Source organism: Erpetoichthys calabaricus, chromosome 17, assembly GCF_900747795.2.
Source record: "Erpetoichthys calabaricus chromosome 17, fErpCal1.3, whole genome shotgun sequence".
In the NCBI taxonomy this organism is placed as follows: Eukaryota; Metazoa; Chordata; class Cladistia; order Polypteriformes; family Polypteridae; genus Erpetoichthys; species Erpetoichthys calabaricus.
Genome location: NC_041410.2, coordinates 15,920,701 through 15,945,175, shown reverse-complemented (window position 1 = coordinate 15,945,175; position 24,475 = coordinate 15,920,701). Strand labels below are relative to the sequence as shown.

The 24,475-nt window shown below is 36.4% G+C and overlaps 1 protein-coding gene across 2 annotated transcripts in view; it reads left to right on the top strand.

Annotated features, from left to right (window-relative positions):
* atosa (atos homolog A) overlaps positions 1–24,475 on the top strand; it is a 67,184-nt gene that overhangs the window by 21,759 nt on the left and 20,950 nt on the right. The window lies entirely within an intron of this gene.

Here is a 24,475-nt window from a genome sequence, read left to right as displayed (position 1 = left end):
TTGTGTGCCTTGATTTTTACATTAGTAGCAAATGTGCTTGCTAGCTACTCATTCATCCGTTAACCAATTGAACAGAATTTCTTTGCTATTCTGTATTGCTGTGTCTAGGTCAAAGCAGATTCTTTTGTGTAGTCCTTGATTAGAAAAAGAACAATTTTGCAGCAAACTGACCTACTCATTTAAGTAAAACAATGAATAGCTGGCTAAAGTAATGTGGTGCACCCTCTGTTAATTCTTTAAGATTCTATCAAAATGTAACCTGGTAAACCACAAGCTAATACCAGGTACTTTTATTCTGTGATCTTAATTTCGCACATAACGTCCTATAGTTTTAGGGGTTTTTTTCCCCTCCATTTTATAGGTCTTAACTTCACCAGTAAATCTTATAATCTACATTTGGAACATATAGAAAAGCTTGCAGAAATCTGAATTCTGAGCACTTCACCTGTGCTTATGAAGCAAGAACAAGTATGCTTTCCATTTACCCAAATTTGTGCATGATTTGCTTGTCACTGTGGTACACATTGGCTACACCTGACGTGTCCCTCTGGGATGATACCAACATATTAAAAGCCTGTGCTTTGAATTTGGCACCTGAAAGTCTGTCATTAGCACACATTATGCTAGGTTGGTAAAATAGCAGTAGTGATACTGATTATCTCTAAAGGGCAAATGTACCCTACCAGGTGTCATTCCTTGCACCACAAAACTGTTGTTCCCAGTCTAGTCCATGGATCATCAGTGGTCCCAAAGTGAGCACAAAGTAGTCTGAACACTGTCTTAAGGGCAAAATAACTTTTGATGCTCAGGTACACCTGTCTGCTATATACTCCTACATAAGCCTTTATTTTTCACAATTAAGTCTTCTAGCAGATATCCCCAATACTTAACCAATATACCTTGCAATACTTGTTTAGCATCCGTCTCCCTCACATCCAGTCGACCTTGATCATTGTGCAGGTCTCTCTTCTCAACTCACTTTGTTGGTCTGGAGAACCCACTTCTGGTCAAGGGGAGTCTTTTTAACTCCATGTCAATGGTGACGCCTGCATTCTTGCTGTGACAGGCTACTTGCTTGGTGGCTAAGGTGTTTTTACTGATCACTTTTTGAAATCTAAGTTTTTGAAACACAAATCCAGTAACATTGAATTTGAATTGTAATATTTTTCACAGAAATACCTTAAGATAAGTTTGTGAAACATAACATAACATAGAATCTCACTAACAGGTGACTGTCTGAATCCAGTGGTCCACTGGCAGATTTGACTTTGGACAAATGGTCCTCGGTCCAAAACATTTTGAATACCACTGCTGTAAAGGACTTTTACTGTCTACTTTGTAATTTAAAAATATACACGTGTATGTTCATGTTGTTACTACAATAGTAAAGTCCATTCTTTAGATATCAGTAAAACCCGTCTTAAGTTGAGAGCTGCTCCAGTACTGCAAAACGTTTTTTTTATTTTAAAGAAACAAAAAAAAAAAACCCATTGGTCGAGGACCTCCAAACGGTACACCAATGTTACCAACTCATCTAAAGTTTGTATAGGATTGCACTGGTTTAGCTGAATGTTGAGTTAAAACTGAACCTTGAATTTTTATTTATACAGTCCTTTGCTAAAATATTTATATCCAGTTTACTTTTAGAATGCTCCCAATATTACACACAACTTCCACAGTACTGTTCTTGTAAGCCCAAAACATGTTATTTCTTAGATGTTTTTAGCTTTTAATCTAAGTTTGGCTTACTAGCTAGGAGCCTTTTTTTTTTTTGGCAAAGTGGCAGATTTTTTTGGCTCATGGAATTTGGTACAAACACCATAATATAAAAGTCAGGTCAGATTCTGGACTGCAGTGAAGTCAGGACTTTGACATTCACCTTTGTTTCAAACCACCACGGTGTTTGTCCATGGACTGAGGCTCATTCTTATATTGAAAGAGGAATCCTCCTCCAGTCATTTAAGTTGATAGAAACAATCTTCCTAGCAATATTTTTCAGCATGGATTCAACCCATTTTTCTTTTCAACTCAATTTAATGAATTCCCCATTCCTACGGCATGATGCACTTGTTACCACACTTAACTAGAATTAACTAAAGTTCCTCTGGGCATTACTAGCGTTGGGCTTTGCTGTACATAGGAGTCGCAATCTTAATCTAGATATGTTTGTTTTTACAAGAGCATAGTGGGGGGGGGGGGGGGGCGGGGGCGGGGGGATATGAATGACTGTTTTGTGACATATAGAAGTAAACTAAACTATGAGAAACTTTCCCAAAATCTGGCTCTTGTGGTGTTGGACAATCTCTGAGGCATCTTTAAGGTGATCTGTTATAACTGTTGCTTGCCACCATCCCAGAGGACAGTGTCACACAGAACTCTGGTTGTATATACTTGATTGACTAACCTTTACAGCCCTCTCCACCATTGCACTACAAAACTTTGTTTGGTTTTTTGTATACCAGTGTCTTTGTTGTGATGAGTGTCATGTTTCTCTAATGTCAGTGTCCGTGTCCATTTGTTCATGTATTAAACCAGCAGTGCTGGGAAGGAATGGGAAATTAAGGATTTATACACCATTTTAAGTATCCAAACTTAATCATGAAATATTTTTTGTAACCCTTTTTAATTACAAGTTAACTTGTATGAGAACTTGAACTTTTTTTTTTTTTCTGAAAAGTGACATTACAGCAAAAATATAGAAGACTCGTATTGTGGCACATGTTAGACTGAATATTTACATTTCTATAAGGCACAGTACATAAAATTGATTACTTCATATAGAATTATTTTCAGAATCCCCTTTCAATATAGGGACACCTGGAACAATAGAATTATAGAACAGAGTGGTCCTCAGTTTAACAAATGAGACCAAAGCAAAGAAAGTGAGGTAGAGTACTGCAGTCCACTGGTCCTTGGCTAAGTGTTGTCGGTGATCCTGAGAAGCATACTTCTAAAAATTTGAGGTACCCCACAAAAACTACCATTGTTGAGAGATATACTGTTTGTGTGTGTGTATATGTGTATATATAATATATTGTAAAACAAAACTGTATAGTACTGGTTTGATTAAAAGTGTAAAATAAGCTTTTGGTAGGAGTGGGCTCAGGTGATTTTTCCCTCCAGTTGATGTGTAGCACCGTTTAAGGTTGTATTCCAGTTAATTAATGATCGCAGGAATTTGCTACAGTAGCAAAGTGTTTGCCTTTTATGAGGGAAATTGGCAAATCATTCGTATCCTGTAATGTTTTCACAATTTGGATAATTTTTTCCCATTGATTCAGTAACACTAATAAAATGTATAAACAATTCTGAAGCAAAATAGATTAGTGTTGAGAGTATCATTCTGTTAATATTGGAGGTAAAATGTCAATACCTGTGTGAATTCTGTTCATCAGGTGTTGTGTGGGTAGAAACCAGAGGTGCAAGAACATTCTAGGAGTGTACAAGTGTGTATTGTGTGAATTTCCCCTTGGGATTAATAAAGTATCTATCTATCTACAAGTTATTTGTACATTTCTGGCCACATCTCCATGTCAAGAGGATCTACTCCATGAATGATGAAAGAAAATACCTTGCACACTTTTGGCCCACAGCTATCAACTCACTAATGATGATAAATATGTTGTTCATTTGAAGCTGCATGAGAGAAAAGGTTGGTTTTTAAGCCTTGGCGACAAGTTCTTTGCATAAAGCAGTGTTGGGTTATAAAGTATCTTTTTAATGTCAGTTGGTATTTTCCTTTCAATGCATGGATATATTGTTCAAGTTAAGGCCAGTACTTTAAATAGGGAAATCCATGTGTCTCATTGGTCTCTATCCTGAGAGAAGTGCAGCTGGCACTATTGCCTAGCAAAGTATATATATAGCTGTGGAGGGGAGTGTGGCAAATAAGGAATTTGGCTGCAGCTGCTTTTTCTGTGCCCAGAGGCCACATGCCTCATGTAACACTTGCATGCAGAGTAATGCCAGTCATGAGCTGCAAATTAACTGTGATCATGTAACCCAAACATCATTCTATTTCCTTGTTATAGGCACTAGACAAAAATTGGACTTAGAAACCATATTTATTAATTACATTACACAACATTTCAACAAAGTGTTTTTGCGAGACTAACATGATCTGCATACTTTTTTTTTTTTTTTTTTTTTTTTAAACTCTTCAATTTTTTAATTGCATTTACTGCTTTGGCACAGTGCTTATTGTTTCTGCTCACTGCCTCAGAGTCCCTCTTGTGTGTCAGTTTAGTGTATACAAGATTAATTGGTGACTCTCTAAATATAGTAGAAGTGTGGATGTGCGTGCAATTATACTGTGACGTGGACAAATGCCTCACCAGTGGTGTGTTAGTACATTGCACTCGATGTTGCCAGGATAGGCACCAGCAGCCCTAAACTACATAAGCGAACTAGAAACTGAATAGTTTATTAATAGCCTTTAGGCAGCCACCTTCAGGAATCTCTTTGGGACTTGGGGGGAGATGATGTCCAGTTTATATATTTAAAAAAAAAAAAAAAAAAAACACTCAAGGTTCTTTCTGTTATGTCCTGTTCATTTTAATAACAAGGATCGGCTGACACTTCAGGAATGAATACCTTGGGTGGGGAATTGAAGGACTGCTTTTTAATTGGTTATAGATGTTGAGGTCCATTTTCCCTTATCAGACCAATGCATTGGAGCCTGTTAATAGAGAAGGTTTTAATATTCTGGAATTCCCCCCATTTGTTCATTTGCAGGAGTTGTCACCGTTAACACAGAACAAATGTGAGACTATTCAGGATGGTGGGAGTTACTCAGTGCATACTACTTGAAGCTATACTTGGTACTTTAGGCAAGCTGTCACTTTAAAGGGGATGGTGGGGTAACGAAATGTGGGTAGCCAAAAATTCAGAGTCAAAATCAGTTTATACTTCATGCTCCGAACGCATATGTGCATGCATCATGGCTGCCACGTGTTACCAGTGTTCATTTGACGTGTCCTCTGAGCACATCCTTAGAAATTGATGTGATGCTGTGAATGAGTTGCAGTACCAGCAAAAAGTCAAGGGGAGCACTATAATCAAGTTGAACATGATGTCAATCTGTTTTACTATCTACATGTGACAAAGCTGCTTTGAGGATCATACAGGATCGATGTGCGTGCTTCGATGTTTGTTTGATGTGGTGAAGCAAAATGCTGATATACAAACGCATTCATGGTGTTTTTTTTTTTTTTTTTTTATAATCAAGCGTTGCTTATTCCCCAACATAAAGATGCGATACATTTTAAAGGTCTCTCCTTCACAACAGCATCAGAATGCATGGTAGTGTATTTGAGCCACAGAGAAAAAAATATTAAGGAAACAGTGAAAGGTGTATTTTGTGATTAAAAGTGGAAATTTCAGCCTTAATCTCAATGTCCACTTTAACCTTGTAGTTTACTTTATCATTAAAGTAGACCATTGTAAACGTCATCTTAAAACCGACCCAGTTAATTGCGAAGTGCTTCTGGGGCTTCCTCCTGAACTGACAGCAGCAATCGCCACACACAACACATTATATTTGATATTCCTGCCCTTTGCACATTTAGAATCCTTAGATTTATACTTGATACATGCTTTAATGTATTTCATCATTAAAGTGTTATGTTTTATGGATAAGTCATTAACTTCATTTAAATAGTGAAGGCTGATAATATATTACACGTTGTGGCAGCACAGTAGCAGAACATTGGCGCTACTGCCTCACAGTGAAGTCGCATCCCTTTTGTTCCCTGCCTGGAGTTTGCATGTTTTCCTGATGGGTTTCCACAGTGTGCTCTGGTTTCATTCCAAAGACATGAATGTTTGGGGGTCTGGTGATGCAAAAATGTTGCTAGTGTAAGTGAGTGTTTGTATTCACCTTGTGATGAGCTGGTGCCCCATCCAGGGGTGGTTTCTGTCTTGTGCCCGATGCTTGCTGGAATGGGCGCATCCCTGGATTGTTGGATGTAATCATTGAACATCCTTTTCAGGGATATTGTGGCAAGGTGTCCTCAAAATTTAATGGATGTTTCAGGCAATTCACAACACAGCAAAGCTGGACCTGTTCCTACTGTGATGGAATCTTGCATTGCCACCTTGTGGAATCTTCCAGATTTACATAAAGTACACGCGCAAGTATAAACAGTACAACGCTTGTGTAGCTTAGTATAAACCTGGCCTAAGCCTACTATTACACCAGCAATAAAAGTAAAACTAGTAAACACCCCAGTATACTCTGTATAGTTGTACATATTAATAACGCACTTGTCCCATTTCACTCTTTACACTTTTTTCCATTTTGCCATTGGTTCTGCATTTACTGAGCTTAATTTCCTAGGGAGAGAGCTAGACGAGGATGTACTGCAAAGTCCATGCAGACTGTAGTCGCACAGGCCAGTAGTGCTGAATAGGACATGGCTGTCTCAATCTATTTAATTGCCTCACATTTAAATTGTTTTCTTTTTACCTCCCAAAACAATTTATTGATAAGGTAAATGGGTGATAATTGCAGTAAAATTTAATTCCAAAAGTTTTCTTTGCTTTGAAGACTTTAGGAAACTGATTGAACTGGACCTGCATCCTAAGGGTTTTAACCATTAATGGCACAACACTGGTTTGTTTATTCTCTGAATTTCGGGTTTATGCTTATGATATTGTAGAATGGGTAGCTAAAGTAACCCACCAGTTGACCCTGGCCAATAAAAAGTCATCCTCCAGAGGGTTATTTTATCATTTGGCAATACATTAATATGTATTGAAATTTGTTGTCGTTATATTAACCGTAGATGGATTTGAACATTTTAACTCTGATTTTTTTTTTTTTTTTTTTAACTTGGTCCGAAATGGTACTGCATGTTTTGCCATATGGTATAAAGTTCCCTAGATTAAAAATGACAGTAGTTTGATTCATAGCAAAGAATAATGTAGGGAGTCCTGTGGTTTATCTAGCTCAGCATTTTGCATCTGCTTAACCAGAGAAGCAGTAGTTCATGCACTAGGTGAAGCAGATAGTTGGTATTAGAACATGTGAGGAACGTTCTCTATCAGAGACATGTCTGGCGTCCAGGGAAGGCTGCTTATGTATCAGATATTCCAAGTGAGTGATAGCCATGTGTGACTGGATATTGCCTTGCCTAAGGGTGATTGCTTGATACCCACTGTTCTGGTGGCGTGCTATTGAGAATACTGGGCAATTTGCACCATTGTTTACTAGTGCTGGGCAGTATACCGGTTCATACCGAAAACCGTTTTTTATTTTTGTTATGATATGGATTTTTCTTATACCGCAACACCGGTTTAAATTGCCTAAACGACGTTCGGAACGTGGCGCAGCGGGAAACTGTTTAAGTGGGGACCTTTTTCACTGCTACACCGCTAAACACAGAGGAGTTGCACGGGGGCTCTTTTTCACTGCTACACTTCTAAATAGGTGTGGTAGTGTAGGTATTGCGTGGTGAAAATGGACAGAGAACATTCCAAAACTGTAGCAGACGATAAAGTTGAACATGACTCCTTTTTTCAGCAAAAGTTCGTGTGTCATGTCCGTTGCCTGGAGATGCTTTTGGTTTTGAAAGGTCAAATGTGTAAATATTGTTTCTATACTACTGGATAATACTGCAAGCCAAGATGTACTTGTTTTATTTGTTTTCAATACAGTGTAATGTACTGTGTAATAGTGTGACGACATGTTGACTTTATACTCGACATTTCCACTTTAATCTCGACTTTTATGACGAGAATAAAGTCGACATGTTGACTTTATTCTCGTACTTTGTCATTAAAGTAGAACATCATAAACTAAACTAAATCGTAAAATGAATATTTACTAGATTTTCGCAAACCCCGTCATAAGTTATATAGCACATTAAATGCTTTGTGTTAAGTGTTCCCCGAGCTTCTTAAACTGACTTCCTCTGCACTAAGAGGAGGCACCGGCAGCGATCGCCGCACAGAATACATTCACTTCATGATATTCCTGCTCTCTGAACATTTAGAGTGCTAAGATAAATATTTGCTTTAATGCATTTCACCATGAAAATTATATCATGTATTAATCATGTTGGGGGCATGGCGACATGGAGGTTGCACTGCTGCCTCGCAGCAAGGGTGTCTCGGGTGTACCCTTCGTTGAATTTGCATGTTTTTCTGGTGGGTTTACTTGGGGTGCTTCAGTTTCCTTTCAATGTCATGTAGGATGTGGGGTTTTGTTATGCTATATTGACCCTGCTAGTGTATGTTTTGCTCGTATTCATCCTGCGATGTGCTGGCGACTCGTTCAGGGATGGGCACAACCCTGAATGGATGGCATAATTAAACATGTATAACGAAGATATTTTTAAAGTTCTGAACACTCTGTGGGCTAAGTTTTTATAACTAGTTTTAATTTCACAAAGACATTTATCGTGTGGTGATTGGTTATGTGGAGAAAGAAAAAGGAAGGATAGGAATTGGGGTTTTGGTACATCAGAGACGGCACACATGCATTAAAGAATGCCTGCACAGAAGAACATCCATTGAATTCTGTGTTCGTGTCTCCGACCACCAGATCACAAACCCAACATTTACACAGTATTTAAGTTAAACCTCTGCAATAGCTATTCATACATCCAGTTTTTTGGAGCCTCGTCACACCTGCCATAAAGTTCTCTACACTGAACATACACCTGGGGACCCCTTACTGCGAGGGAGCAGCACTACCGCCACACTACCATGCATGTTTAATACCTGCTTTAATGCATTTCATCATGAAAATGATATCAAGTATTTATCTTAGCATTCTAAATTTTCACAGAGCAGGAATATCATACAGTGAATGTATTCTGTGTGGTGACTGCTGTCTCCTCTTACTGCAGAGGAAGTCAGTTTAAGAAGCGTAGTGATTAACAACTGGGTCTGGGAACACTTAACACAAAGCATTTAATGTGCTGCATTAACTTATGACGAGGTTTGAGAAAATCTAGTAAATTAAACAATGATTTTAGGATGAAGTTTCGTTTACGACATTCTACTTTAATTATAAACTATGAGAATAAAGTGGAAATGTCGACTTTAATCTCGACGTATAGTGGGGTGTTGTTTTTTTTTTTTTTTTTCTTCACTGTGGCCCTAATACAATTCCGTAGGGCTATACCACAAATAGCATTATCAATGCAAGTTGCAGTTTTATTATTTATGCATATAGCTTAGCTTAAAGCAAAGTCCATATTAATGCAGTTTGCCTAAATGATGGTTCAGTTGGTAAAGATGTCATCACCAAGATTGCACTTGTTTTGTTTTATTTTAATTTGGTGAATACTGTGTAATGCACCTGGGCTTGAAGCCTTGAAGTAATAGTTCAACTATCAGTAATAATACAATTATTTATTTTGTTTGTTATTTATTAGTTTAAATATTATGCAGTTTAATGATGGTAAAGTTGTTTAAAAAGTCACTTTAATGTGTCAGTGGACAGAGATTGTTAACATTAACAAAGTGTAGTTGTTTTACAAAAAAAAAATTACTATTTATTCCTTTTCTAAGGCAAGTTCAGTGCAATACAACTTTTGACAAGCACTTCTGGATATTTTACAAAGTCTAAATACCTCTTTGGATGGTTGAAAATATGTTGTCAAAATTAGTTTAAGTTGTTTGCAAAATTTGTTCAATAAAAATTCTATATTTTGACTGCATCTGTCATGCAATGTGATTCCTTCTCTTCATTAGTGCCACCCCCTTGAAAACTATCACTTTATGGGGCAATGCAAACCTGTATTAATACTTGTGTGCACATTAAAATGGTTTTTTTGTACAATGCTCATGACAGTGGAATAGGTTATTCTTTGCCAGTCATTGCAGTGGAAAATGTGGTTAACATCCACTCATGCATGGGGGAAAAAATACCGTCAAATACCGTGAAACTGGGATAATTTAGAAAAATACCGTGATATAGAATTTTGGTCATACCGCCCACCCCTATTGTCTGTTTTATTTAAATAGTTGAATTGTCCGCAGTGAGAGAAGCAGGTCTACTTGCTGAAAAATTCATGGCAGTCCAGGCTACTGCAGGAAACATCTGTCCACATGCAGTCTTCAGTGATGATGGAACAGCAGTATTACATAATAGACCATTATATGTTTGGCCCCCCTCACATCTCTGTAAATATTAAAAAGTATTGGCCTTTTCGATCTATTTTTTGGAAAGAATTAAGGTGGCCATCATCCCACTTTCGCAAATATCTTGTAATCATCAGCTGGTCTCATGCCCCTATCCAGCTTTCAGTTGTTTAAACAACTTGATTAGTAACAGTTTAAACATTCACAGTGCTCCATAATCTGATCTGTTATAGTTCCGTGGTGTGGTTTTGGGTTACTCTTTTTTAGGAGTTCTGGTAGCAATAGTGAGTCTAATGGTTTAGCAAACCTATATATATTAAAACTTTTTTTTTTTTCATGGGTTTTGACACTCTGTTGAACAGGAAGCAATAAAAATAAAATGAACAAAGTGTTACATTTTTAGAAGACTAGTTTTTATAGTTTAATATCAGGCTACTTAAAATTGACCTAAAAATAGACAGCTATTATCCAGTGATATCATAGTTTTCAATATGCTAAAGGTAAACATTATCTTCAGAAAATGTGTAAATAGCGTAATTAAAACACCCCAGCAAAACCTGCTTTGACTCCTCGTTTGTTACTTGGCTGGAAGGAAGTTGAAGTAATCTTCCTCAGTGTGTTTGTAGAATGCCTTGTTTATCTGAAAGTGGGACAATTACTTGTGTTGCATTCTATGTCTTGCCTTACAAATCGTGACCAGAGTACGAGTCCTACTACATATTTCTTAACAGATTTGCCTTTTTGCCTTGTTTTCTCATTTACTTCTTTCTCCATTTTGACTAAGTTTCAGGATGTCCTGGTAGAGGTTGCTGTGTAAATTACTTGCTATTGACTGCCTGTAGCAAGATTGTATTATTCTCTGAAGCACTCCTTTCTGTATCAGATAAAATACAGTAAATGAAACTCCTTTTTAACTGTTAAACCTCCTGTTCATTGCTCTTTGAGAAATATGTATACATTTGTCACAGAAAGGTGATTATTCCACATAATAATGTGAATTTCCCTTTGGGATTAATTATCTATCTAATGGAAGTTTCATTATCCTTCAAACCCTTAACCAAAAGCAGTACTTGATAATTTATTTGGGAAAGAAAGTTCAGTTGCTGACTTATGCAGGTTACATTGCTCAATTTTTTTCTTGTACCATCACTGTGATTGCCCTTTTTAGGTTGTACACTTTTTTTCGAAAATGTGATTCTAAATTTGAATTTATATCTTGTCTCTGTTTATGCTGAAATTACTGAGAAAGCAAATTCAAATGACATAGATTTTCATAGTTTTGCTCAAATGTCACATGGATTATTAGTTTTTACTTTAACAGTTGGTCCAGGAGACGTGTATAATTCATGCATATGTGGACACTGTGGGAAGATTGAAAATGTACTTTTTATTTCTTGCAGCTTTTTCAATTAGCATGATTTTTGTAAAGAAAACCGTATATACCAACTGTGTGATATGGCAAACTTTTTTTTTGCCCAGTATTTTCACCAGTTGTATTAGAGAAGTCCACAATATGCAACCGCTGCAGAAATGTCAATAGTCTATTTATCTAATCATGTAAACCAAGTTACAGCCTTCTAGTTATCTGTCTATTCCCAAGTAGTTATCTCTTCAGTCAACTTGCCTTAACCCATGCTGATAGTTTGCTTATTGTGATATCTCTTCAGTGTTGACAGTTTAGTGAAGTTTTTTTTCCCCCCCCTTTAATTATTGACCTTAATTACTTATAAACTTTAACCTGTTAGAACAATAATCTCATTTCATTTTTTTCTACTATATTAGCAAGTATATGGGAAAACTTCCCATATACAGGGTCTGACGAATTTGATTTTCGTCATAATCAAGGTTCTTGCATTGTGAACATGATAAATTTGCAGTAGTTATATGGTTTACTTTTTCTAGTAAATGCTCCTATGTTGAGAGAATGTCTTGTACAGAAGAATAGATCTCCTGTGTCACACTTTTGAAGAAGACTCTTTTCATACACTAAAACAGGGGTCCCCAACCTCCGGTCCGCGGCCCACTACCGGGCCGCAGCCGTCTGACAGCTGGGCCGCGAGAGAACTGCCGGCAATGGAGACTCACTCAGACTTTTCAGAACACTTGGCAGGGCGGGGCTTTGCAGCGGCACAGACCGAGGTGAGAGAGTATTACAACAAAGTATTTTTATGGTCCCGACAGTTTCCCCATATATAGACATGAGTCTATAGAAATTGCGTTACTACGAAGTACATTCAGCAAATGCTTTCATTACAACGAAGTGACCTTGAAATGCTTGAACGAATCATCCGCAGAGCAGTTAGATCTGTGGTCGCAGCTCAGTTGTGCACGTTTGCACAACGATCCCCAAACAGAAACATTGTTTTAAAAAAAAAAAATCTTTCTTCGAACTTTCCTCGTACCGTTTTTTTTTTTTTGCTGTTTTTGTTTTCAGTGGTTTTCAGGGATACCTTTTGCTTATTGCTTGTCAACATTTGAAAAACATCCATTGGAATTTAACTCATTGTCACCCTCCTATAGAAATGGCAGACACGAAAAAAAGATAGCAGTGTTAATGTTTGTGATGTGCAATCTGTTGAGATGGCAAATGCAAAGCATATGTCTTTGTTATATGCAAAAAAAGAAGAAAAATCTCGGGTTGCAAACGTATGCAAACTGCTTAATAACAATAATAATAGAAATGTTATGTAAATTGTGTATAAAACTGCCCCACCACCACCACACAACCACCCCCCCACCCCCCGAACGGTCCCTGGAAAAATTTGCATCTAATAAAGCCGAAAGGGACACTGGCTTGTTCGTATACTGTGTGTGGTCGTGAACAGATGCAAAAGTTTGGCGAACTTTTTGGTCGTAAACCAATTTGTACGTGTTGTGTTCCAAGACGTTCGTGAACAGAGGTTCCACTGTACCATCTTGTCAATTGATTGCTTAAACTTATATATATATATATATATATATATAATATAATATATATATATATATATATATATATTAATATTAATATTATATTATATATAATATATATATATATAATATATATAATATAAAAAAAAAAAAGTTAGGAATTGCTTCTTAATAGGTAAATTAAGAATAAGCAGAAACTTGAAACTTATTAAAGTTGCAAATGTGCATGACATTGTTCATTTTCAGGTGTTCTGGGTAAAGGAATCATCAGCTTACACATCGGGAGTTGAGTGCAAACACAATGACATATGGCCTTGGTTGCATCTATCTCGCCCAACTCTATCCAATTTTGGGACAGATTACATAGCAGATGTATGCAAGTTGGGGTTAAATTTATGAGTTTGGTAATGGTGTCTGAAATTTAATTCTTTGAGAGGCTACTATATGGAAGATTTTTTTACTTTGGGAGAAATTTACTTGGAATGTGCTGTATAAAATTTGCTCACATTAATTTTGGTGTGTAACTTTTGTTGCAGAATAATGTGAAGTGTAATTTTTCACAAATTCTACATTTTGTGTTCAATAGGGGTTCTGTCTCAGCAATGCTGTTCAAAGAAGGCACTAAGACTTCAGGATGTGCAGGCAGAAATGGTACTCTTTATTACAAAAAATATAGAACTGTCTCAATTCAATGAAATGATCCCAGAATCAAGTGTCAACCCCATTTTTATAACCTTGATCATTCTTACCTCGTCTCTAATCATTCCTTGTTATCCTCCCGACTCCATGGACTCAGCCCCCTCCTATCTAGGCCCAACTTCAGACACCAATATCTTCTATAGGGTTCAAGTACAGCCACCTGGTCTGCCACCAATATCTAATCCAGTGTCCAGCTGTTGTCTGGTTCCCAAAACTAACAATCACCTGATGACCCCTTGCATTCCACAAACCTTTTACTAAAGGAAATATTTGTGGTTTACAGATGCAGCTGCAGAAAAATTTAAAAATACAGGCTTAGTCCTTTTATTTAACTTTTTGTCATGGTGTAAGACTAACAGTTAAAATAAATGCTTTTCTAATCTAGTAGAAATTGTTATTGTGTTGATTTTTTTTATCATCCATAGTTCACCCTCTTACTGTGCTTTTGTTTTAATTATTTTAGTAAATCAACCATCTGGTTGGCAGTGTGTAATGTCTTAAATTACATCTACAGTTAAATTGCAGGATTAAGGAGGCACAGCCTCTGTCTTTAAAGAGCTAATATCTTGGGGGTGGGGGGGAGATGTTTATAAAATGTCAGGAATTTGACTTATTTAAACAGAGTATTATGTATTGTATCCAAATTCATTTTACAGTGCCATTCTCAATATTTCAGATGGATAAACAGGATTTTACTAACCAGTGTTAACTGATAATATATTAATGTAGATATTCTGATATGTTCTACTATACTGTTAACTGGGAAACATCCTAATTTTTCAGAAACTAGGTTAAGGAAGTCATGTTTACATCTCCTGTATAATAGCAATCAAATGTCAAGCCATTAGAATCTTAGAGGCCACTTGAGGAAGAGTCTTTATTTAGTTTCATTTAAAAATAGAAGGGGAAAGGACAAGAAAGGTGCAATCTGGGTTACCATTGGTGTCTGTTAGATTTAGACAGAGGTCAAATATAACTGGTCCAGTTGTTGGCGAGAGGCTACCATTAATACAGTGTAGCAGGAATCCTCTTTTTGAAGCACTTGCAACTTGTCTTCTGTCTTTCAGTGTCTAATTTCCAAGTGGCTGTCATGTTTAAGCCTTCTGCCAGAGGAGTCAGCTTTCCACCAGGATCTGTGTGGTGTAGTATGCATCTTCCCATCTGGTCCTGACCAGATTGCCAGGCACTACTGCAGAAGATCATCCCCCACAGCATGTTGCTACCCTCTCCACGTTATACAGTGAGGGTGGTGTTAACTGGCTTGTGTGTAGTGTTAAAACTCTGCCACACATACCACTTATTGTTCAAGTCAAATTTCCCTTTAGCCTCATTACACCACAAGACTTTCTGCCACATTTTTGAAGTATTTTCTAAGTGAAGTTTAGTGAGTTCCTTACAGAAAAGTGTGTGTGGGGGTGTGTTTTTCTTTTTTAGTCGGGGCTTATTTCTTACCACTCTTCAATATTCCCTTTTTGTGCAATATCTCAGAGCCATGAACATCTCTCCAATCTGTCACTAACTTCTGCAACTCAAGACTGACTGATATCACAGTAGCCTCTGTGACCAGTGCCCATTCTTGTCAATTAAGTTTATAAAATGGCCTGACCTAAGCAGTGTGGCTGAAATTTCATTTTTCCCCTAGCACTGTGGTATGTGCAGTGCCTTTTGAGGAGGTCTTCACCCGTCCTCATATCTCTTCTGTAATTCTAACCTTGATGTAGTTTTTGCCATCCTTTTTAGCTTAGTGTAAAATCTCTACTGTAATGGAGAATATTTATTTATTATTATTACTGTTGGACCTCAGAGAAAATATTTGTTATTCTTGTAAGACATCCACCCATTCCCACAGGTGGAGACATTAACAAATTGTTTTGAGTCAGTAAGGAAATTCACTGCGCCTGAGCAAAATTAGCTCTAAATTTACGAAGTGTATTAATACTTTTAAAATCTCTCCATTTTTTTTTCTTTTCTTTGAAGTAATACTAGGGTGTTGTACCGTGTTAGCCATTATGAATGTAGAGAAAAGCCAAGCAAAATGACACCTTTTATTGGCTAACTAAAAAGATTACAGTATGCAAGCTTTCAAGGCAACTCAGGCCCCTTCAGGCAAGACGTAATTTTGTTTTTCATATTTTAATATTGTAAGTATAGGATCTGAGACAATAAAATGTGAAAATAGTTTTAGGGCTGAATATTACTTCAATGCACTGCATTTATGTACTGTATACTTTCAAATCTGTTTTTGTTTTGCCCCTTTTTTACCACCCAATTTGAGTCTGTTATACTTGAGTTTTCAAGCCAGTGAGAAGTACACCTGTCATTTTTCTGCCTGTCTGATATCCATAAATGGATTATAAAGACTGTGCAGTTTTAGAAGGAAGTACATTACACCACCTTATACTTTGAATATTGGTTGGAGTAACAATCAATGCAAAAAAACAGAAGTCGGTATTAGTAGACAATACTTGAATATGGCAGTGTTGGTTTCAAGATGCCTTTTCAAAGAAAATTGATTGTGCCATTTGGCCTTTGTGCAGTACTCATTTAACTAGGTGTTATAGTTGAAGACATTCATTCATGGCATTTTTTGTATGTGTGCATGTATATGTGTGTTTTAAGAAATAACGCACCTTTTAAATGATGGATCTTTTTTAGATTAACATTTTAGAACAATTATGTGTAAAATACAGATTAATCCAAGACATTCTTCATGATGGTTTCAGAGTTCAGCATGTGATTGAGACCATATAAATACTGGCCTGTCACCTTTGGTACTCCTTTTCAGCTGTGTTCAAAATAAATCCTATAGGTTACTTGCTGCTATGGTGGACAATATTGTATTTTTTTTTCCCTAGCTGCAATTTAATAAGAATCCCAAAACAGATGTTTTGCAGGTGTGAAGAGGCAATTCGTTCCACCAGACTCATTTGGTTACCGAACTGTTCTAGTATTTCATGAAGTCACTCCTTAAATTCAGGGTCACCGTTTTATGTGTATGTTAAGAGCTCTCAAGTTCAAAGTTGTAAGTGTAAGTTGTAAGTGCACTGCTTCTTAATTTCAACCAGACATCCTAATTTGCTTCATTCTCTGTATTGGAAAGAATCCTTTTAAATTAGGCTAATGGATGTGCTTTGAGTATTTTTACAACCTGGAGTGCAGACTAGATCATTCCCTTTATTCCTGTTGCCCTTCTTTGTATAGGATAACTCAGTACTGAGAGATCTCCTACTGGTCATATGTCATACACCAGTCTTTTGAAGGTTTTTGTTTGATATAATGATCCAACTATTAATTATTTTAAACCGACTGACTGGCTTGCTGTGAGTTTCTGCTTACTTCCGGACTTTGACTTTTACTGCCTGAACTTAATATTTGCCATAAAACAGATAAGGCCAGCTTGGGCATTGGTGGACAGTGTGGTATAGTGGTTAAGGCTTTCAACTTAAAACCCTGTGATCATGAGCAAAGTCACTTGACCTGCCTGTGTTCCAATTGGAAAACCAAAAGAAATGTAACTAATTGTATCATAAATGTTGCAAGTCACCTTGGATAAAGGCATCTGCCAAATAATACATTTTTTATATATATATATATATATATATAATGTAAGTCTTCGGCACTGGCTGTTAAGTTCTCCACTTCAACCAATTTCCAATAGTAAAGCAGGCTGACTTTTTATATCTCATCTAGAATCACTTCTCCTAATAAGGGTAATGGTGACATTTTCATACATGACCTATTTGTAACAGTTAACCTTAACATATAAAAAATGTGCAGAATAATTCAAACAGAGGGCACAATCTGTGAAACAGCATGCCTAATGGTGTCAGATTTTTGGGGTTGGGGTTAGTGTTTAATGGCTTATCTTAAAAATGAATGGCCATTGGTTAATAAGCCTTTTAGTTATACAGTATTGGAAAGGAGTAAGGTACACAAACTTAATTCCACAATCTAATAAAAAATTTAGTATGTATGTGTGTGACATAGTATATTGCATAAACAAACCACTTTTTTTTTCTGTTTAGTGTGGAATTTAACCAGTCCTGATCATGATCAATGAATTGACAGCAACCATTGGCTAAAACATGTGCTTTCCCAAGGACAAATTTTGAAACACACTTTTTACTGTCTTTTTGTTTGTGCTTTCCTCTTCAAACTAATGTGAGCCATCCCATGATCCAGGACACTGGATGGTACCAAGTGTTAAGCAGTCTGGGAACTATGCAAAATAATTTCAATGTCTGCACCTATACACGTTAAGAATTAACCCACAGATCATCAGCAAACCACATGTATGATATTCACATAAAAGAAATGGGACCACATTCAAGAATTCTGGGGTCTCCCTTGCTGTATGCTCATGACTCTGGAGTAATATGTTCTCAGTAACAGCAACTTGAATTAAATAGTAAAAAGAAGAAACATTCTCCTTTGAAATTTCTAATGCTGCTCATATTTGAGTTGTTCCATCTGGGCCTAATGTATTTTTTTAATTTTTTTTTGTTTTTGCGAATAACCTTTTTAGACATAATTTTCAAATTGACCTTTTTGACTGCAGAGGGAAAGACCAATCCATTTTTGTAATAACCTAACTTAATTTTGTTGGTAGGCAGCCTTATCTCCATTGTTAATCATAGTTGTGGCAGTGTCATGGTTAATGGGATGCTCTTCAAGATACTGTTAAAGGCATCTTGTCAATAAGGCATCTGTAATATGTTTTGGAGCAGACCATTGGTTCCTTTTGTTAGTAGAGAAAATGGGTTCTCCACAGCAAAATACTAGCATAGAAGTAAGAAGGACATTGACCGGTTCGGGCCATCTGTCGGTCCAGTAGACGTGATCAAATGAATAGACCTGAAGTAGATTGTTCATCTAGAGTGTCATTAAGTCTAGACTAGCTGCAGCAGTTTAGTCTAAAATTCATGGTGCAGCAGGTAAAGACCACATTACCTACATGTAGACTTTTTTCTAACAGTTTTCATTGGAAGCCTTGAGCAAGACTGTTAACCTGCAATTGCTCCGTCCTGGGTATGGTGTTGACCTGCATCCAGTCCTGCAAGCAGGTTCTTCGGATTGCAGGAAAAACTTGGGTTGGTGGCAGGATTGCCACTCCATCCATTTTTTTTTTTTTTTTTTTTTTTTTTTAATAATAAAAAATATGGGGATCCATAGAATGTAACAGCCTTTAACAAATCTGTTATAGCACTCTGCAACTTGCTACACCAAAGTCAGGCTGGGGTATGGGCTCTTGTAGCCAATGAGCATGCAACTGAAAGTACGGTACATGCAGTACCCACAAACATTGGCAGTTGCAAGAGAAAGAAGGAATGCAGCTGTTTTGGACTGTAAATTAGAAGAGAGTCTCGTCAAACATTTGAGCCAGCACAGATGTCGGAGTAGAAAAAGGAAAACAAAATGGGTCAAAATACTGTACACATTGGTTGGCCGCTAAAAGGAGCAGCGACATGCTATATTGAGAGCATAACATGAGATCTGGAACCATTCTGAAAAGTTGAGGGAATCGTATAGTTAGTCACACCTTCTGATTTCTAGTCCTATTAATATGACTCCCTTGAAGGCTGTTGAGATTCAGCAACTGCAGTTGTTACATTTAACAAGCTCCCTGACTAGTTGCCATATCAACTGCTGTAATGTGACACTGGCCCAAATTTGTTCTGTCATAGTTGCAGAAGGATATGCCATCCCTTATTGAAGTGAAAGGAACACTTGAGCACCAGGCTCTTGACAGGACTGCCTCAAGTGAGAATGGTAATGGATGGACATGGGGATCATTATGTTTATTTAAAGTATTTGTCTAAACAAAATGAAACGTTCAAAGCAACACTACAACTCTCCAAACAAAATGCTTACATCAATTTTTGCAAATTTTCAGTACAGTAGTACTTGAATTGTATTGTTTGTCACTGTATTATCAGTGTATCTTATCAATGTGAAGTGTGTGGTGTTAATGAAAAAGGTTTTGCTTTGGTATTCAGAAAAGTTTGACCGCAACTGTATGCAGCTTTCTTGTTTTTTGCAGTAAAACCTATGAAGATTAAGAGTAATGGATTGTGGAGTACTTACTTTGTATTCTTCAGACTTCGGTTGATCAGTATACAAATTACCGTGTTTGTAGGACTAACATGAAATAATATGGGTTGAATTAAAAGGTTGTCCATCCTGGTCACAATTATTGGCACCCTTCGTTTTTATTTAATTTTTTTGCATAACTTAGAGTGTCTTCAGAAGTAGATGGAAATGTACCAAATTTGTATCAGAATATTTTAAATTGATATCCAGAGTGTATTATTGTTCAACATACATCTATTAATTTCACAGGAGAAATACAAAATGACATGCACCCCTCCTTTAATACCTGGTTACACAGCCTTTGGCAGTGATTACTGCCTGCAAACGTTTTTGGTGCCATCTATAAGATTCTTGAACCTGTTAGATGGAATTTTCTTTCTCCCCTTCTTGCTTTACAGTTTGTTCAAGCTCTTGAATGTTTGCAGGATTCCTTTCCCCAATGGCACATTTGAGCTCTTTCCACATATTTTCAATGGGATTGAGATTAGGACTCATTGCTGGCCAGTTTAAAACCGTCCCTCTTCTTTATTTTTATTTTATCAAAATAGCCACTTGCATTCAGCGTTTTGTGAACAGACAATGGCAAAAGCACACATGAAGTGGAGCAACAAAAGGGAATTGATGAAGTGGCACTCAAATATTCAAGTTCAGAAAGTTGCACAGTGCCCTAAATAAATAAATAAAAAGTGGTCAGATGTCAAAGTTGAGATGAAAAGGTGTGTTGTAGCCCACCGTCAGCGTTTTATGGAAGCATATTAGGGCAAGAGCAAAGAAGAAAAATTGGGGACACAGTGAAGAAAAAAGGTGATATGTTGACTTTAATCTCAATTTCCACGTTAATCTCATAGTTTTACTTTATTAAAGTAGAATGTCAAACTTTATCTTAAAATCCATGTTTAATTTAAGAGTTTCTCAAATCCCATCGTAACTAAAGTAGCATGTTAAATGCTTTGTATTCTTTGTGTTCTACATGTGTGAATCACTACATGCTGTTTAAACGGTCTTTCTCTTTTGTAGGCAGGAGTGCGTAGGCACTAATCGCCACATAGAGTACATTGCATTCATTATATTACAGCTCTCTGAACGTTTTAGAATAGTAAGATGTATACTTGATATCATTTTCATGATGAAATGCATTAATGCATGTATTAAACATGTGGGGGCACGATGGCACAGTGATAGCAATGAGCTGGTGCCCCGTCCAGGGATTATTCCAGTCTCCCATAAGATGCATGCTGGGACACATATGACATTGAAATGGAATATTTAAACGCAACAGTACTGTCTCTGTCAAACGTACCAACGTTGTCTTTCTCCACATAACCAATCGCCACCCAATTACCTCTGTAATAAATGTAAAACCAGCTGTAAGCTTAGAACGTCAATTCTTCAAAACTTTTATGCAACATTGAAAAATCTTTGTTATACAGGTTTAATTAATCCATCAATCCAGGATCACATCAATCCTAGCAAGCATCAAGTGCCTTTCAGGAGCAATCCCTGTAAAGGGAGCCAGCTCATTGGTATCACTGCACCCTCAAGTGTTTTAATTTTTAACGGTAAACATTATTTAATGATTTATCTGTAAAATATATATATATATATATTATATATATATATATATATATATATATATATATATATATATATATATATATATATATATATATATATATATAATATATATATATATATAATATATTTTACAGATAAATCGTTAAATAATGAAATCCATTAAATTATATATATATATATATAGTTTTTTTATATATATATAAAAATATATATATATAATATATATTATATATATTTAATGGATTTCATTATAAAAATGATATCAAGTATATATCCTAGTATTATAGCAGCACACCGCTCCAAGGAGATGGCTCTGGAAAATCTAAATCAACTGAGAAGCTGTTCATAGTCATCTGTAAATACACTCTCTTCTATGGAATTCAGTTGAATTCCTTTATTGTCCTTGTCCGGTACAATGAGGTTCAATGTGCAAATCCTCCATAAACTTTTATTTTCTTATAAAATGATAAAATATACAATATAAAAGCACAAGTACAATAAATGTACATACAGTGCAGATACTGCAAGTGATTCATAAACTGGCTCGGGTTGTTCAATGTTAGTTGTAGTGCAAGTTTACAGTGAGGTAATTATAACTACAACAGTTGTACATTTTTGTGAAATAATACAAGTATCTAAACTAGTGGGTTTGGGTTGTGTAGAAGGTGATGAGCTTCTTTCAGTCACTTTTCGTCACTAAGTTGGTTTATATGGGAGTGATTGTTCTCTCATCTGTTCTGTTTTGTTAGAAGTGCATAGTAGATGGCGAACACTTTTTATTAAATACCAGTTTAAACACCTTTGCTTAACTAAGGATAATCCATAAAGGTTTTCTATCTTTACCATGTGTCTTTGGAGAGCGAGTCACTCAGATACTTAGACACTTTCCTGAATGTTTTTGCGATTTTTGCCTATGGGGAAACTTCTTTAATATTCCAATTAGAAAGCACTTCAGTCAGTGAATAAACCAAGGTTCAAGCTCTTCTAAATACTTTTGTCTGTACTACCTTTTTTTATATCACTGTAGTTTTGTAAGAAAACAAAGGTTTGTCAGCAATACCGGAGGAAAGGTATGGAGAAGAATTGAAAGCTGTATTTCTGGCAGTGTTTTCAGAGCTTAAAGTTAAAGATGTGCATGTTTTTCCTTTCTGATAACTATATATAACAATTTCTGTTTTTCTTTACTATAAATCATATCTGCATGTGGTTTTTTTAAATGTCAATATGGGCACAAAGAATATCATGGAAGAATTGTACTTTTTGTGTTTTACTTTAACAATTGGGTTTGACAAATGTGTCCACAGTTGCATGGTTATCCTAGAAGTAACATTATTTTAAGATAGACATTATGTACAAAAAAGACAATCCTGCAGATTCTCAACATGGTTCCATTCTTGATAGTGTGTTCTGCAAATTCTTCGAAGGGATGTGCCCATAATTATGCAAAGATTAAAATGGCAATTTTGTGTTTTTCATGAGTTTCCAAAACCTCACATAGCTTGCTTTTTTTTTTAAACCAGTGTCTGAATTCATTTTATAAAGAAAATTGAGACTTTAAGTAAAACTTTTATTTAAGGCATTGAATGTTGGCATTATCAGGAGTCCTTTTTGACTGTTTACAAATTAATAAAAATGCAGAATTGTGAAAGTACAGTTTGATTTTAGTCACTATGAAAAATGCTATAGTCAAGTAAGTGTGACTTGTTTTGTGTTTGCTACGTGATTCTCTCCAATGGTAACATTTTTGTTTTACAAATCAGTTTCTGTCTATAAAGGCCCACATCCAAACTGAATTTTTCATAAAGTAATGGGTCATATGTGCTCATCAGGGGTAGTTTCTAAACAATAGAGCATTATTTCTACCTGTGAGAAGTAATGGGCCTTTAATTTTACAGTGTTGTGTACCCCAGCCACTTTTTTTTTTTTTGGTACTATTTTTGTTAATTGTTCATTATTAAATGTATAGTCTATTAGGACAGGATTGATAAGGTTCAGAATCAAGTACTTGTATGATGCATTTTTTTTATACATTGTCATACATTTCCCTGCTCCATGTACGTTTTTTGGGTCAAATTTAAGATTCACATGTTTCCTTCCTTTTTATTTCTAACCTAGAAGCAAGTAGTTAAAATGGCTCTGTGCATTGTTTTGTACATTTGCTGTTAGTACAGAGCATAGATTAAAATAGAACTGGTTTGCAGTGAAATCTAGATGCCATTCATGTGTCCCTTCATTTAAGCTGCTGATTCAGTGAGTTGTTGTGCTGAATGCTTGCATGTGTACTGCAGTGCTTACAGATGAAAAAACGCTGGGTGTGTTGTGCCACTCACAGCAAGTTGTGACTTCTTTATTGCATCAGCTTTCTTTGGCTGCACTTTATATGCATACTTGCTGTACCTCCTCTAAGTAAGCCTGTTGGTTTGACAGATTGAAATATCCTTTTGGTCTTTAATTTGGTTGGGGTGGGAAGAGAGTGGTGCCATAAGTTTACCTTTTCTATTTAGTCTTCTGAACACTACATTTTTTAATTTGTAATATAATTGTATTGCCTGTATACATGGGTGAGATGTACAGTAGTTATAAGAATTTTACATTTTCAAGTCACTGGCTCTGTTTGTTGAATCTTTGTTTTAGGTCTTTTTAGCTTCAAGTGTTTTTTCATTCTTTGTTTCTGGTCTTCTCTGCAAAGTATTTTTAAACTGCACAGCTCTCAACTGATCCTTGCATCAGATACATAGATCCTTTTAGGGTAGGACACTTTTGTGTGGGGGGGGGGGGGGTGTTAAATCTCTGAAGCAGGATAGGCTTCAATCCATAGTTTACTGGATCAGAACTTTCAGAATGAGGAATGGTTTCACTTACTGTAAAGTCTCTTAGGAAGGCCCACATTTTTACATACTTTGCAATGTCATGCCTGATGAAACCTTCAGGTTTCTAATAGTTTTGTTTCTTAAATTTGTTGTGATTGTTACACGTGTAAAATCATCCCCTGTGATATGAAGGGACTTCCTGTTAAAGTTGTGCCAGTGCAGCAGTCAAGTTCCACTCCAAAATCTAGTGCCCAGGCTATAGTAGCCACAGCTGGTGTAGGTTGCCATTTGAACCGTCTCCT